The sequence below is a fragment of the Meles meles genome, chromosome 4 (assembly GCF_922984935.1).
Source record: "Meles meles chromosome 4, mMelMel3.1 paternal haplotype, whole genome shotgun sequence".
Lineage (NCBI taxonomy): Eukaryota > Metazoa > Chordata > Mammalia > Carnivora > Mustelidae > Meles > Meles meles.
The window spans coordinates 51,836,163-51,851,236 of NC_060069.1; the positions used below are offsets into that span (position 1 = coordinate 51,836,163).

Here is a 15,074-nt window from a genome sequence, read left to right on the forward strand (position 1 = left end):
ACCCTCAGCCTGGAGCAAAGCTGAACATCAGTAAGCTGGCAGCTCTAGGAGCCATCGCCTGGGTAAGGTGTCAGTTCGTCAGTTCTGGTTGTGGTCCTTGAGTCCTCAAGAGAGGGCCCTACATGGGATGACTACAGACATCTGTGTTTTATAGCCATATGATGTTTACAATACTTCAGAACTGTAATCTAGACTATGGAAGCTCATTTGAAAATGCAAATGTGCATTTAGTTAATATATCACTTTTGACCCTACATGACTCACAGGCAGAGCAGAGGCTGCTGTGAGCTGTGCGCCGTGGAAGGCATGCAAGCTGAGTGAGGGAAGCCGTGCGACCGCTGTGGATGGAGGGCCAGGTGAGTGAGCTGTGGGGGAGGGGTACAACAACGTGTCCAGAAGGTGGTGAGATAAGGGATGAGACCCAGAAAGAGAGAAGAAGAAACTGTGTCAAAGGAAACCAGAAGAAGACCACCTTCCATTTGGAAGATCAAGAAGATCCAGTTCTGGAAGAAACTATAGTCCCCTCTAGGGACTTAAGGTGGGGCTAACTTGAAAGATAAGCCTGACCGGTGAGAGGTCATTGAGGAATCAGACTTCACTAGCATTTCTCATCTGTAGATAGTTTATGTTCCGAAGCTCCTTTCCTGAGTAGGAAAGTTCACTTGTAACTCTTAACCTTCGTACTTAGGTGTTAAACTGTAGTGGCACAGGGTGGGAAATGAGGGGAAACTATAAAGAAACCCCGTGGGAGACTGAGGTGAGCTGTTGTCATTATGGATGTCCTGTCTATGAGAGACGAGTCTCCCTCTTCACTCTTGTGTATGAGTAACCCAAATATGGGTCATTATAAGGGTGATTTCATTTTACCCTGTTAATAAGTAGCCAAAGGAGGGTCTGACCCTCGGATACTCTTCAGAGCCAGAACCTATATTATGAAGGCAAACCCCATAAAGTGGTCTTTCTTTTACATTATTCAGATTGAATATTGGTAATTCTATCTCCAGCTATTTTGGCCTCTGGGCATTGAGTGTCCTAAGGAGTAAACAGATCTCGTTGTTCCAGTGAACAGACCCAGGAATCAATCTGAGCTGCAAGGTGACATCCTGTCTCTCGGGTCCCATGTGAGGCCAGCAGTAGGGGAGAAGTTCTTCAGAAAACAGAGGTGATGAATGTGTAAGATTTTTCAAACCCGTGGAAGTTCCTGGAGTGGATTCCCTTCAGGTACTGGACATTGGTTAGAGACCCAGAAAGGGAGTGTCCAGATGGTGAGCTTCTCGAGAACCAGCATGGTTCCTGGCGCATAGTGTCGAGTACATGGAGAACAAAGAACTTAGGCTTGTGGAAGATTTCACACTGAGGTTGCATAATCATACAGCTCTCCCCTGGTGAGTCTACTCGCCACTCACCAACTCGGCCTCCAGGCACATGGTCGAGACTCGGGACCAGAGCAGATTTTGGCAGAGCAAATGGTGCTGAGGTGGAAGCGTCAGCATTTGCCTAAATTGTTCTTCCATTGGCTGAGCCAGGTGACTTCAGGAACATTGCTTACGCTTCCTAGGGCCTCTGTTAAGTGGGAAGGCTTATTCTTTCCAGCTTTCTCTCTGGATCATTGGGAGGATCTTAACAGCTTGGAGAAAGTAAGTCTTTGTGAGCTTGGAAAGAAAAAGCAAAACAAAACGCTTGAGATAGGCAACAGAAGGTTTCACCTTGTGGGCAAAAAGACGGACAACATGGCGGCTAGCTTGGAAGTCTGGGAAGGCTCACCATTAGTGAGACAGTAGTTGGGTCAAAGGGGAGAGTGATAAAGCATTCCTGACACTTTGCCCAAACCTGGCCCAGTGCCTGAATTTCTCCTGAAGCCACATCGCCGGTGCCTGCAGACTCTGACTCAGGAAGTTCACCTGCTGCAGAGGGTGATTAGTGGCAGTACCCACCACCACAGCTGTGGGCTTCCTGCCCCTGCCTGCCCCCCCTGGGCCCCTCTCAGCCTCATTCCTCCTGACCTCCCTCCCCCCTTCTCCTTTTTGGAACAACTGTGCATAATCCCCTCTCCCCTTCCTGCCCCTTCCCCAGCACCCCCACCTGCCCTTTCTGATTCTGTGCCAGCAGCTGGCCAGTGAGCAGTGCCAAATCAAACAGATGTGTGTGGTATTGGCCGGCACGTGTCGCCAGCCTCTCTGTCCAGCCCCGTCCCTGAGCAGGGCTCTCCCTCGATGGTCGAGGGCTGAGCACCCCCTCCCCCGTCAGGGGCATTGCAGGGTCTGAGCAGAGAAGTGGTCGGTCAGCATGGCCTCCTGACCCTCTTTGTCTCCCTCCTCCTCTTGGCAATGTTTTTATTTCTCCCAGTGTAGCACCCCTTCCTCGTTCTTTGTTGCTTGTCTTGTATTTTTGTTTCTCATTGAAAAAAAAATTCTTCCTCATTAATCAAAGTCATGAGACTTCTGTACGTTGCGTTAGAAAAGAAGGCAAAACAGGGTATTTTAAAACAGGTTTTTAAAGTTCAAGTTCTCCTAGGTGAATCAAAGACATCACAACAGGCCAGAAACCAGCCAGAAGAAGAATAACAGCTGGTCGGCTTCACCGCAGCCCGCCCAAACCCGGGGCCTTCAAGATGTCACTTCCTTCCTTCCTTTCTTAGTCAGTGGCATGCAAAATTCATGGTAATTCTCAGAAGTAGGTACCCTTGCAAGCAAGTGTCTTTGATTTTTCTGTACAATTGCCCAATTCTATTCACTCCCACCCACCTAAGTGGGTATGACCTGCAAACAGCAGCAATTAAGCCAAAAGAGCTCTGTGACACATCAAAGCCTCTGGTATAGCGAAATCTCATTGAAAATAAAATGAGCCAGTCTAGCATTATGATACAAAAATTGCTCAGAGTTTTAAAGTATATATATTTCAAGCATGTATATTTTTTTCCTTATAAACCTACATTCTGCATAGTTGCTGGCTGAGAAAACGGTCCCAACAGAAATGAAAAACAGCAATAGTACAATAGTAATTCGAACTTCAAATCATAGTCTTAAATGTTGATAATGATTAGTGGCTTACCTGAATGTCTCAAAATTCCACAGACGTGCATGCCCTTGGCACTTGCCAATTGAATAGAAAGTACCAGATTATTGAAATAAGACCTTTCGTGGTTTTCTGTATGTTGCTTAAGAAAGTGGCTGCATTAAAGAAATAATAAATTATAAGAATGAGTTTCCCATTTTGCCTTGACTTCCAGGAAGCTCAGAGAAGAAGCGGAATCTGATGCTTAACCCAACAATTATATTAGTCTTGCCATTTCTGCTTGTTTTAATCCAAGTTTCTAGTCCTAGGTTTGTTTACCGTTCAGTGTACATCTTCTTTTATGTCATAAATTGCCCCAAACTTTTTTGGGAAAAGAGGATGGTATACCAAGTACAGGGAATCCCATAAAAAGGACTTCTAATAATGATGATGGTAATGATTCATGGCACTTCACTTTCTACCTTTAATTAGTTATTTATGTACTTGTTGTAAGGTTCTCATTAGACTGCTGAGTCCCCGAGGGCTGAACTGGGCTTCAGGGAGCAGCATCTCCCCTGGGATGGGTGTTTAGCAAGATTCTGCTGGATAAATACAGCCTTCAGGTGAATTTTGGAGGAAATAGATTGAAGTTTTCTTCCTCTTCCATTTCCATTCGTCTCCTCTCCCTTTACTCTTTCTTTGGAGAAGACTCTATTGATGTAACTTCTGCAGACAGGGAGCTCTGAGCTATGGGGCTGCTACGGTGGTGCTGGGTGAGAAGTAATTTTCTTCTCTTTCTCCTTTGAAGACTGTCGTAAATTTTTCCTTTCTCTGCATTGTTCTCTCCCTCTTCCTGAATAAGACTCAGTAATGTTCTCCTACATAAATAATAACCACTTACATTTACATAAGCACCGGTAACTTTGGCACATCCCTTCCAGAAGGGATTTGAGATGGGCATCTTAGAGGATTTTAAATTTTACAGCGTACTCTCAGCTGCGGTGGCGGCTGTTGGTAGCTAATATTTATTGCGTGCTCACCGTGCGCCAGGCACTCCGCAAGGGCTTTTTGGACACTCATTTAGTCCTTACAATGATCCTTTGGGGGACCTACTGATGTCCCCCCTTACCATAAGAATAGATGGTGAGGAGAGGGTGGTTGGGTTATGGACATTGGGGAAGGCATGTGATATGGTGAGTGCTGTGAAGTGTAAACCTTGCGATTCACAGACCTATACCCTGCGGGCTAATAATACATTATACGTTAATAAAAAATAAAGTAAAATAAAAATAAGATAAAATAAAATAAAATAAATTTCTCAAAAAAAAAAAAAAAGAAAAAAGAATGGATGGTGAGGCTCTGGAACTTGCCCAGGGTTGCACGGGTCGGAGGGAGCAGGACTGAGGTTTGACCCCTGACTTCTGAGTACAAAACCCAGGCTCCTACCCCCTTAGGGTCATTGCTCCGGCCCAGTTAAACAGTCACAGTGGGGCAATGAACCCTGTTGTACAGATGAGAGGAAAGAGGAAGAGCAGTGTTTGAGTGCCAACGACATCCAGGCCATTGTGCTCCGCTCACAATAGTTCATTTGCTCCCTCCCGTCAGCCCACGAAGCAAGCAGTGATGGCCGTGTCACAAGGGAGGGGGCTGGAAGCTGCAAGCACTGAGTTAACCGGCCCAGGCGCCTGGATGAGAAGGTAGGATTTGATCCTGGATCTGTTTGGCTCTAAAGTCCATGTTCCTCCCCGCGCCCCCCACCCCCGCCAGTCCCCGGACATGTTGAAGAACTGGCTCGAGTTCACATCGTGCGGTTAAGAAAACAACACCAAGTTTGGTCTAAACAAGAGTTCTTTTAAGTGCCCTTTTCAGGTTCTGGTGTCTTGCCGGGGTCAAAAAGTGCAGCGTCTGTCTGGCTACGGATTGTCTTTCCCCATGTGACCTTGGGTGGGGGGGAGCATCTTATTATGACTTGACAAGGCAGATGCAATTGAATTTCCATCTCATTCAGAGCAGAGAGAGAGAATAGCTTTGGGAACGAGGCTAGTTTGAAACAAGGGCTCCTGAAGCTAATTAAAAGCGAGGCTGGAGCTGTGCTTTTCATTCCTTAAGAATGTTCGACCTCATTAAATAGGAAAAAGCAAATGGAATTTTCTGATTTTTTTTCAGCTTCTGCAGGGGGTGGGGACTTGGAGCAAGTGAGACATACTTCTACAGCTTCTAGATTGCACATTATCTACGACGACATCACTGTTGCAATGAAGGTTTAACCCTTCTTGAGGGCTTAGTACCCTGGGAGAGTGCAACTTGGCAAAGTGGACACGGAAGGTCGTCTTGGGTCGTCCTGCTTCAGGCTCCTGGTTCCCTGCACTCCCTTCCCCTTCAACTGAAAGGGATGGAGAGAGTGGTTGCAGGCTCCAGCACAGTGGAGGAAAGGACTGGCCTTTGGAAAACCCTCCCTTTCAGACACTTTGAGCTGGCCTGCTGTCACGGCTACAAGGTTCCAGCCAAAGGAAACAAAACTTTGCAGGCTTTCCATGTGGCCTCTGGATGGAATAGAAGAGTCTGAAACATTGTTCTGATGTTTGGACTTGGGACTCCCAGCGGCCAGCAGGAAGTCAGGGACCACATGCTCAAGCCACCGAGATGCCTGGGACCGCTAAGACAGAGGTCAGGCTGGCAAAGGCTTATCCTAGAAATCTCTAGGGTTTGATTTAAAAACCTCCACCTATGGGACCCCTGTGGGGTGCCAGGCACTGGGCTAGTGGATTTGCATATATTATGTCTAATCTTCCCAGCCACCTTGCATAGTAGGTGTTACTGTCCTCATTTTAGAGCTGAGGAAGCAGAGGTGTCAGCTATGATCTCCTTCATGGCTCTTGGTCCTGCTAACAGGGCACAGTGGGAAGAGTCCCAGTTTTGTGAAGGATCTGAAATGGAAGGAGTGTTGGAGGTCATGTCTACCTTCCAAGGATAGTGATGAAAAGAGATCGAGAGCCAGAAATGTAAATCAGTCTGCTCAAGGACACACAGCGGAGCCGAACACTTCCATGTCCATCACTGCTTTCCCATGTCCTAGCAGGAGAACAGAGACGTGTTGCCATCTGGGATGAATGGAGCAAATGTCAAGGTCTGCTCTGGCCCTAAGAAGCACTGATCGCCACAGACATGGCAGGTTTCAAAGGTCTTCTCACTCCATAGGGTCTACATCTCTTAAAAATGCGGGAAGGGGAAGCTTGGCAGTTCTGGGAGGAAAAAGTAACTTGGCAGTGATAAAAGTGGATATCCACGTCTGGAAGGCGTTTCCAGCCTTTCACAGGGAAAGTGCAGAAGCGGAGTCGGCAGTTTTAGAACTGTCTTTCCCATCCTCTCGTAATCACCGGTGTTGCACACAGCTAAATCTTTGCTTCCAGGGGCTAACAAGTTTGCTTTTCTCTCTCTTCGGTTTGCTCCAAATTGCTCAGGGTTCCGGCAGAAAGCTCTTCTAGAAATGTCCCTGTATTATCTCATGAAGTCTCCAGAGAGTGTATAGCCCACATTCAGTGCTGTGACATAAACACCGGACTCTTGGAGCCGCATGCGGGATGGCCCAGGCCCCGGCATCTTGGAACTCAGGAATGGTGTATGTACTAGGGTCTGGCATCGGCACCATATACAGAGTACTTAAGAAGCATTAGGGCTGAAAGGGAACTTGGAGGCTATTTCAAACTCCCATTCTCTGAATTAAATCCTACCTATCTTTCATCAGACCAGTGAGTGGCCTTCAGAAATTCTCAGATAGTAACCTGTTGGTTCAGCGATTGGGTCATTTACAAGGGCACAGAAAAAGTAGTTGAAGTGATTGGTTCTATTTTTCATCTTGAATGTTCTTTCAGAGACATTTTTACTTATCTGTATGTGAAAATAATAGTGGATAAACCTGTTTATCAATTGAACGAAATACAAAATCGACACACATTCAAGAGTTTCTCCCAGCTAGTCTCAGCCATGCTTCCTACACTGCAGCCACGGGATGACGTGCTGGTGCCTGATTACGTCATGACAGTGCCCACGGGAAATAATAGTAATAGTTTGTCAGTTTGCTATCTATGATTTACCCTCTCATCAAAAAGGATTTGATACTTGCTAGTTAACTTTTCACGTAATATTGTCCCACTTAACCCTAGAAAGGACTCCTCGAAAGGGATCTCTGTTCCCATTTTGCTGTTGCCAAATCCAGGCACAGACAGGGGAAACATCCAGCTCAAAGTCACTTGGTGTTTTAGATGTAGGAGCAATGGGTCTCCTGAGTCCCAATCCAGAATTCTTTCCTCTGTATTGCATGGGATAAGGGCTTAGTTCTCCCAGATTTGGTGGAGATATTTGACCACTGATACTTGCTCCCAAGGTGGGAAAAACACCTGCTGTTGCTTTGCCATAGCACAGTAATGACCACATACCTCATGTGCACACAAGCTTCCCTGCCTTGATTCATCCTGTTCCCTCTGCTGGGAATGCCCTCCCTTCCTCTTCTCCAAATGACCATCTCTTCTGAATTCCTTTTAAGTCCACGTGTTCTCTGATTAATTTCCTTTTCTTTGTCCCATGGTGCTTTGCATGCCTCCAAGACAGCACGTTAGTGGGCAGGAAGCCATAGCCAGGTGTGTCTCATGAAGTCACAGAGGGGACAGAACCCAGTGACCAATTAGAGGGAAAGCTTGTTCAGATGCAGGATCAAGTCTTCGTTTTTATATTTTCATCACAATGCCTGGAACCCTGGGTATTCGGTCGATATTTGACCTGAAGTTGCTCAGAGCCAGAACATCAGCCTACTCCTAGAAAGAAACAAGGTGGCAGGCAAGGAGTAATGTAGGAAAAATGGAAACCAGGATCTTAGCCTGCAGATTTCAAAGTGAATTTCTTGAGGCTACAGATAACTTCCTGCAGTGCCTGTGCATTTCAGATGGTTAGGAACACTTGGGGGGGACTCTTGGAACTCTGGGAGATGGGCCTACCAGCAGTTCGTGTCTCGAATGAGCGTTAGCTCCCTTAACTAATGCCTAGCTGGCTGCTGGTGTACCACGTACTGTTGCCTTAGCCTGTATTTTTCCTTCTATGTGTCAAAAACGACATTAGATGGAGAAAATGAATTGAGTGTGTTGGAGGGCAACCCAGGAGTCCCAGACTAACCTCCCGTTTGGTGATGATGTATCCAATTTATTGTTAATTTTGCAATTAAGCAGGAGTACTTTGTAAGCCTGAACGACCCATGGATTGTATCTTAATCAAATAAGGTGTCTGTAACATAAGACCGATTCAGTGCTCAACTGTTAGAACGACAAATGATGCAAAGCCTAAGTTTTCTCCTTCCTTTCTCTCTCCTCTCCCCACAAAACCCTCCATCACGAAAGGTCAACTGACTGAAAAGCTGTTGTTTTGAGGGCTGACATGAGATCCCATTGGTTAAAAATGTGAGAAGGCTGGCTACTTCCCCTCACCCCACTTCAAACCAACTGTATGTGTGTGATAGTGTGTGTGTAAGTTTGGATGAAAAAAAATTGTGGTTAATTCTTCTTGCTGTGTACTTCCTGCCCCTGACATTTGTTGCTGCTGCTGTGTAATGTAGTTGAGGCTGAGTGGAAGAATCAGATGCAAATGACCTGGAGATGTAGTCCTCAGTTATGCCTGTCCTCCTCAACCTCTGTTCTTGGAAAACCTGGAAAGTAGAAAAGGTGACCAAGGAAGCCAGCTGGACATTCATCACCCTGAAGCAATCTCTTAGGATGTTAGATCATTTTAGTTCATAAGTAATTTGAAAAATGTACAATTCTGTTTAATAAAATGATATATGTTTTGAGACTATAAGTCACAAACAATGGTTTCTTAAAAAAATTTTTTTTTATTTACTTATTTGTCAGAGAGAGGGAGCACAAGCAGGGGGAGCGACAGACAGACGGAAAAGTGATGTGGTACTTGATCCTAGGACCCTGGAATCACGACCTGGGTTGAAGGCAGACACTTAACTGACTGAGCCACCCAGGCACCCCACAGATAACAGTTTCTTAAGGAAGACTTTGAGTCAAGGACTAAGACTTATGTTTTCCTGGACTTGATTCATCAGCTCTTAGAGGGACTTCAGCAATGGTTTCCCATCCTCAGCTGATCCATTTTCCATGATTAGTGGAGCATTTTTTAATGTTTATCAGGTCACATGTCTTCCCTATTTAAAATCTTTTAGTGGGTTCCAATTCCACCAAATTCAAAGCGCTTGCCATATTTACAAGGCCCACATAATATGACACTTCTTTGCCTTCTGAACTTCTCTTTCCCCCCTTGCTACACTGGTCAGTTGCTTGCCAGCCAAAGGAACTTTGAAAAAGCTGTTTCTACTATTGTTTGCCTCTCTGTTCCTTTCAGCATAAATGGTCACCTCTACAGACAGGACTTCCCTGACCCACCAATGAAAACTATGCCATTCTTTCTGTGAGGTCTCTTCACACTTCCTGACACTTCCCTTTTGTGAATGTATCATAATTTATATCTTTATTTCTGTACTGAATTTTTATTTAATGGCTGTTTACTCACTACTCCACAAGCTTTATGTCTGTTTGATTTGTCACTGTACCCAGTTCTGGGCATACAGTAGAAGCTTAATTAATAGTTATTGAAAGAGAATGAGCAACCCATTGACTTTCACGATGCTTAAAATTCCTTAGTCTCAGAATGGGAGTAGTCATCTTTATTTTACAACTAGCTATGGAACTCAACTTGATATTTTTCATACACAGAACTTTAAGATATTAACATATTGGTTGGCCATGGAAGCCATGTGAGACTGGAAGTTTTTTCTTTTGTTTTTTTCCCCTCTCTTGAGAGTTCAGTGGCTCATATACTAGGGATTAGGCACAGCCCCTCTTCTTCATCTCATGCCAGGCCAGGCTAGCTGCATTTCTTCTGAATCTCCTTTCCTTTAGCCCCTCCAGTCATTGTCTCTGCCTTTAACCAGCCCAGGAAATCATAAGGAACACATATGTCAACAGTTCAATGCTCACCCCTCACCAGTCCCTCCTTCTTTAGGAATTTCTTTTTGTCTAAATAATCTTGGAGAGTTTAAAAAAGATGCTCAGAGATTGTTGAATAAGATACTCAGTGCCAAATGCCACTGTTCTCCCAATCCCTTCTCAGCAGGATCCAGGTCCTGTCCTACTTTCTGCTTGGCCTCCCCTTCCCTTTGTCCTTCTCACTCAGTCCTTAGATGCCAGAGCCTAGAGTTTTTCCAGGTGTGTACATATGAAACCCATGGCTCTGATTTCTTTTCAGTCCAAAAATTTCTTCCAGGGTGGATACAGACACCTGAGAGAAGGAGAGAATAAAAGGAGTCATGTTTTCCAGAAAGCCAGTGAGTATTTTCGAACTTTGATTTATCTATGAAATGGTAGCTAAAACCATCAATCTGAAGGGGCATTTAATACTAAATTAAATCAGATATATAATAGTATTTTTACAATGTCAGATATTCAATGCTTAGAAATGTCTACGGTTTATTCCTCTACCATTTTCACACCTCCCTACCCTCCTTCTTTGATCACTCCAGAATCCCTGAGATTCCTTTAGCCCAGAATGGGAGGAGAGTATCATTACAGTTGGTCCACCTGTTTGTCAAGAAAGTGAGAAAGTGTGTTGTGTTTAAAAGATGAATCATGGAGAAGCATTGACCTCACATAGGATTTTCCATCTCAGCTCTGTGTGTGTGCTGGATTTCAGTCTCTAGAATTCCAGTATGCGGAGGGGTTTTAATGGTAAGCAAATTCAATCTCCCCCACTCATTCATAACTAGCGGTCTAGTGAACAAAGCAGTCTTTGCTAGAACCACCCCACTGTCTGATTTTGCAAACATGCTTCATTTCTACTTCCTAAGGGAGAAAATCCTAGAAAGAATGTGAGATGACCAGAAGGGGAACAAGATGCAACTTAACTACTGGCAAATCCTACCATCAAACTAGAATGTAAAGAAAAAAAATGGGTTCTCAATCATGGCGGTTTTGTTTGTTCCTTTGTTTGTTTTGTTTTTGTCAGTTATCTTAAAGCAGTGAGGTCCCTAACCCCCAAGAAGCTAAGAGGACGAGGGGTGTGGAGCGATATTTATAGAAGACCAATGATCTGCTTTGGAGCATGATGCCTGCCTGGGAAAAGTGACGAGGCTGGCAATGTCTGAAAAGGTGAGAGAGCCTCCTGGTTTCCAGCCTGTTCTCTCCGATTCCGTGTGCCTTCCAGTAGAACTAGTTTTTGGCGCTGTTGCCTTTGTTCTTTCCCATGTCTGCTAAGTGGGGTTCTGCTAAGGTTCTCAGGCTGGGAGAGAACTTACTTCTCTGTGCCAGACTCCTCTTCTGGGATTTCTACTCCTTGAAATGTGCCAGTCTAGAATTGAAGAGTTGGCTAATTTGAGTTGGTGGATCTGAGTTCATATGCCAGCTCTGCCGTTCACAGCAGTGTGACCACAGTCAATTGCTTTACCCTCTGTGCCACAGTTTCCATATTGGTGGATGGACGAAGATAGTGTGTACCTCACGGAGCTGCTAGGAGAGGGCGTGGTAGGCACTGAAAAGTACCCGGCACTTGGTCAACAGTCAAGGCTGGTTGGTTCCCTTCCTTGCCACGCCCCCCTCCCCTGCCCCATATTCCACTGTGTTCCTTGCTGTGGAAGGAGCCTGGCAAGCATCAGGGACTAGGAGGAAGATGAAAGAGAAAAACTTCAGGAGGAAATGGTCTTAGGGACTTCAAAAGGGAGGTGAGAGCTCCCCTTTATTGGGTTCATTTTGTCTATGAAAGAGTCTCATCGTTAGAACTTGCATCAGAGTTTGGTTGTGCAGGACTGGGGCCTGGAAATGAAATTGAAGCTGTAGACGGCTTTTCTAGTTTTGGTTTACGGTACTATTTTGAAATACACCTAAAATCCCAGAGGAAGAATTCCATTACAAAACATATATACAATTTCACAATTTGTAGAAAGTTATCTCTTTAGCAATGCTGCAGGCACATTGAAGTTTATCAGTTAATATTTGAAAAAATAAAAGAGATACCCACTCCTCTGCTGCTGACTTTTCAGCAGAGAAGACAGAATATTGAATAAGTAACAACAATACATTGAGCAAATGCTCTGAAAGGGGTAACACACAGCGCCAAATACCCTTAAGAGGGGCACCAACCTAGTTGGGTGGTTGGGGTGGGGGGTCAGCAGACGTGGTCAGGGGAATCAGCCCGGAAGAGTGGCACTTAAATTGAGACCTGAAGGGTGAGTGGAGGAAATCCACATGTGGGGTCAGAGGACGTCCCAGGTAGAAAGCCCAGCCTGTTCAAAGGCCCGAGGTGAGAGAGGGTGAAGCAAGGTCGAGGACTTGCTGGATTAGAGGCATTAGATGAGGATTAGTCAGCCAGGTGGGCAGAGACCAGATTGCGAACTTTCTGGGAAGCCAAGCAGAGGGATTTAAACCCTTCCAAAACCATAAAGTGTTTTGCTTGAAGAGTGATCATAATCAGCAAGGTTGGCCGCTGGGCGGGGCACATTGTGACACGTTAAGCAAGAGACGAAGGTGGCCTGGACACAGGCGGCGACAGTGGAGTAGAGAGAAGAGGAGGGATCGGAGGTGTTTGGGGGAAACATTGATGGGACTTGGGCATGGGTTGGATGTGGCGTGCTGGTGAAAGAAGGAAGTGTCAAGGAATCCAGGAATCCGGGGCTGGGTAGGATTCCGTGGGCAAGAAGCAGGTGCGGACAGAGAAAGGGTAAAAGTCAACCTGTGAGCTGGGTTGGAGGGTTTCGTCTGTAGACACGTGCGAAGAGGAAGATAAAGATTGGGGTTATCAGCACATAGATCACGGTCTTTCAAATTCTATTCCAGGTACCACCGGCATCAGACCAACCTGCCCTATTTGATAAACAAAGACTATTGGAGAAGGCTGGGAAAACAGCTAACGAGTTGTTCAATATTTTGCCCATGAAATGTGCACGGAGAACAGAAATTTGAACATCTTCCAAAATAAGTGGTACTTAAACGAGTGGTGTTCGCATTGCTGGTGTGGATGAGGGCAAAACTGCTGGTGAAGCGGGCAGGGTCTCTTTCATTTGCCCTTGTCGCTCCCCTTCTTCTTATCCACTCAGCACCCCTGGACCCCCGCATAGACTCATTTTGTTTGTTTTGTTTTTTGGGGGGAGGAATAGTACCAATGAGGCCCAGCCCCTTTCAATTTTTCTTTTCTTCTTTTTTTAGTCTAATTCAGGACAAAAAAAGCTTTCATTGAAAGAACAGATGTCATCTGCTTTGGTCTTTTGTGGTGGTTTTATTTTATTTTATTTAAAAAAAAAAAGCTCCTGCAGATGAGGCTCATTTAAACATAATGACGAGGAAACAAAAGCCCTCGCACAGAGACGCTTCAGATTCGGTTTGACTCAAGGCAGGGAGAGCAGACAAGGAGATGTCCTGTCCACTTGGCTCCCCTCCTTAGGGCCCCAGCAGCTGCATTTCAGATGCAAATGCAAGCCTAGGGTGGGGGGCGGAGGAGGGGATTGGAAATGCCCAGGAAGCTGACGTGCAGGTGTTGAGGATTCCAGACATCGTTACAACAACAGGCTCTGCAAACACAGAGCTCACAGAGAGCGGGCTTGCGGGCGCGAGCTGGGAGGGCTCAAGTGGACCCGCAGCTGCGCTGGGCATTCCTTCTCCTAGCTATCAATGGGCTCTGTACTGAAACTATGAGAGCCAGCAAATGGCACGTTTGGAGAAAGGAAAGACTTTGGAAATGGAAGCGAGCATCAGGCCGAAGGGGCTTCCCCTGGGCCACACTCATTATTTAAACCCACGTGCTTGCGTGAAATAGACATTTGATACACGGCGTTGGCATCCCGAGGCTAGAAGGAATCCATGGAATTGTCACATTTATCCCTCTCCTTCTACAGATGAGAAATATGTGCGGGGTCTGAGTGACTGGAGCCTCTGAGTGAAATGCAGGCGTTCTGGGGGGAGTGACAGTTCTGGAACTGTCTGTGTGCTACGCACAGTTCAATATTTTTTTTGGGTGCGTGATTTTATTTAATTTGCAGAGCAGATCTATGAGAGAGTTTTCCTTATTTCCATGTGTGATGTGGAGAAATTGAGGCTTCAGTGAATTGCAAATTTTCCTGAGTCCAAAAGCTGGTAAGCCATAGTCAGGATTTGAATCAGGGTATTCAAGTCTTATCCTAGAACACATGCTTTTTTTTTCATTATACTTCATTCCTAACTCCTGAGAAAGTATTCCTTACTCTTAAACACACACCCTTATACATTTGTAAATATTGTTTCTATTCCCATATGTGTAAAATGCATGAACATGCATCAATATTAAAACCTCCAAACAAACATGGGACTTGTCCCATTTTATAGGTCAGGAAACGGAGGCTCGGGGAGATAAATAATGTTCCCAGAGGAAGCTGGGAGGTGAATGCAGATCTGCTCAGGCCAGCACACTGGCAGAAGCTGTTTACTGAGAGGCAAGGTGCCCAGGAAGGTCAGAGGAAGACAGTCATCAGCCTACAGGTGCACCTGTCTCCACCTGCTGAAAGACGCTGTGGTCCAATGTGTAAAACTCCAGATTTGCAGAGAGACAACCCAGTACCCTGTGGGTATGTGAGTGCGTAGGCGGTGCTGGAGGTGTGGGGATCATGGGGACAATGACCTGGGGGAGGTGAGACTTTGTGGGTGGTTCCTTTGCACGGATGCGTCACCCTCTGTGCCTGCCCGAGGACTGTGACAATGTCTGTGTGAGTGCCCACGAACAAGCACCCGTGTGGGTAGGCAATGGCCACGAGGGCGCTGGGGACACAGTTGGAGTCCCGGCCTGGGACAGCGTGGGTTCTGGGTTTCTGGGTCCCCATGTGGAGTCCTGTCTTTGAGCAGTTCTGTGACTTCAGTCGGAGCGCTGAGACCAACCATTTTGCTGTGTGGGTGGACCCACAGTCCCACTCCTTCCTTGGGAAAAATAACTCAGCAAAATCTCCTACTACTGAGTGGGCCAAGGATGTAAGCTGTGTACTTGAAGGGTGATGCAGTATGAAATCGGAGGCTGGT

At 45.8% G+C, this 15,074-nt stretch overlaps 1 long non-coding RNA gene across 2 annotated transcripts; it reads left to right on the forward strand.

The window, feature by feature from the left end:
* Positions 1 to 301: 301 nt before the first annotated feature.
* On the forward strand, positions 302 to 14,591 carry LOC123939669. Of its 2 annotated transcripts, XR_006817951.1 has the most exons (5): positions 302 to 356; positions 4,600 to 4,691; positions 11,047 to 11,189; positions 12,870 to 13,014; positions 14,391 to 14,591. It is a non-coding gene; the product is annotated as an uncharacterized LOC123939669 (long non-coding RNA). The 2 variants fall into 2 exon arrangements; XR_006817950.1 differs by lacking the exon at positions 14,391 to 14,591 and having other exon boundaries at positions 12,870 to 13,278.
* Positions 14,592 to 15,074: the final 483 nt, after the last annotated feature.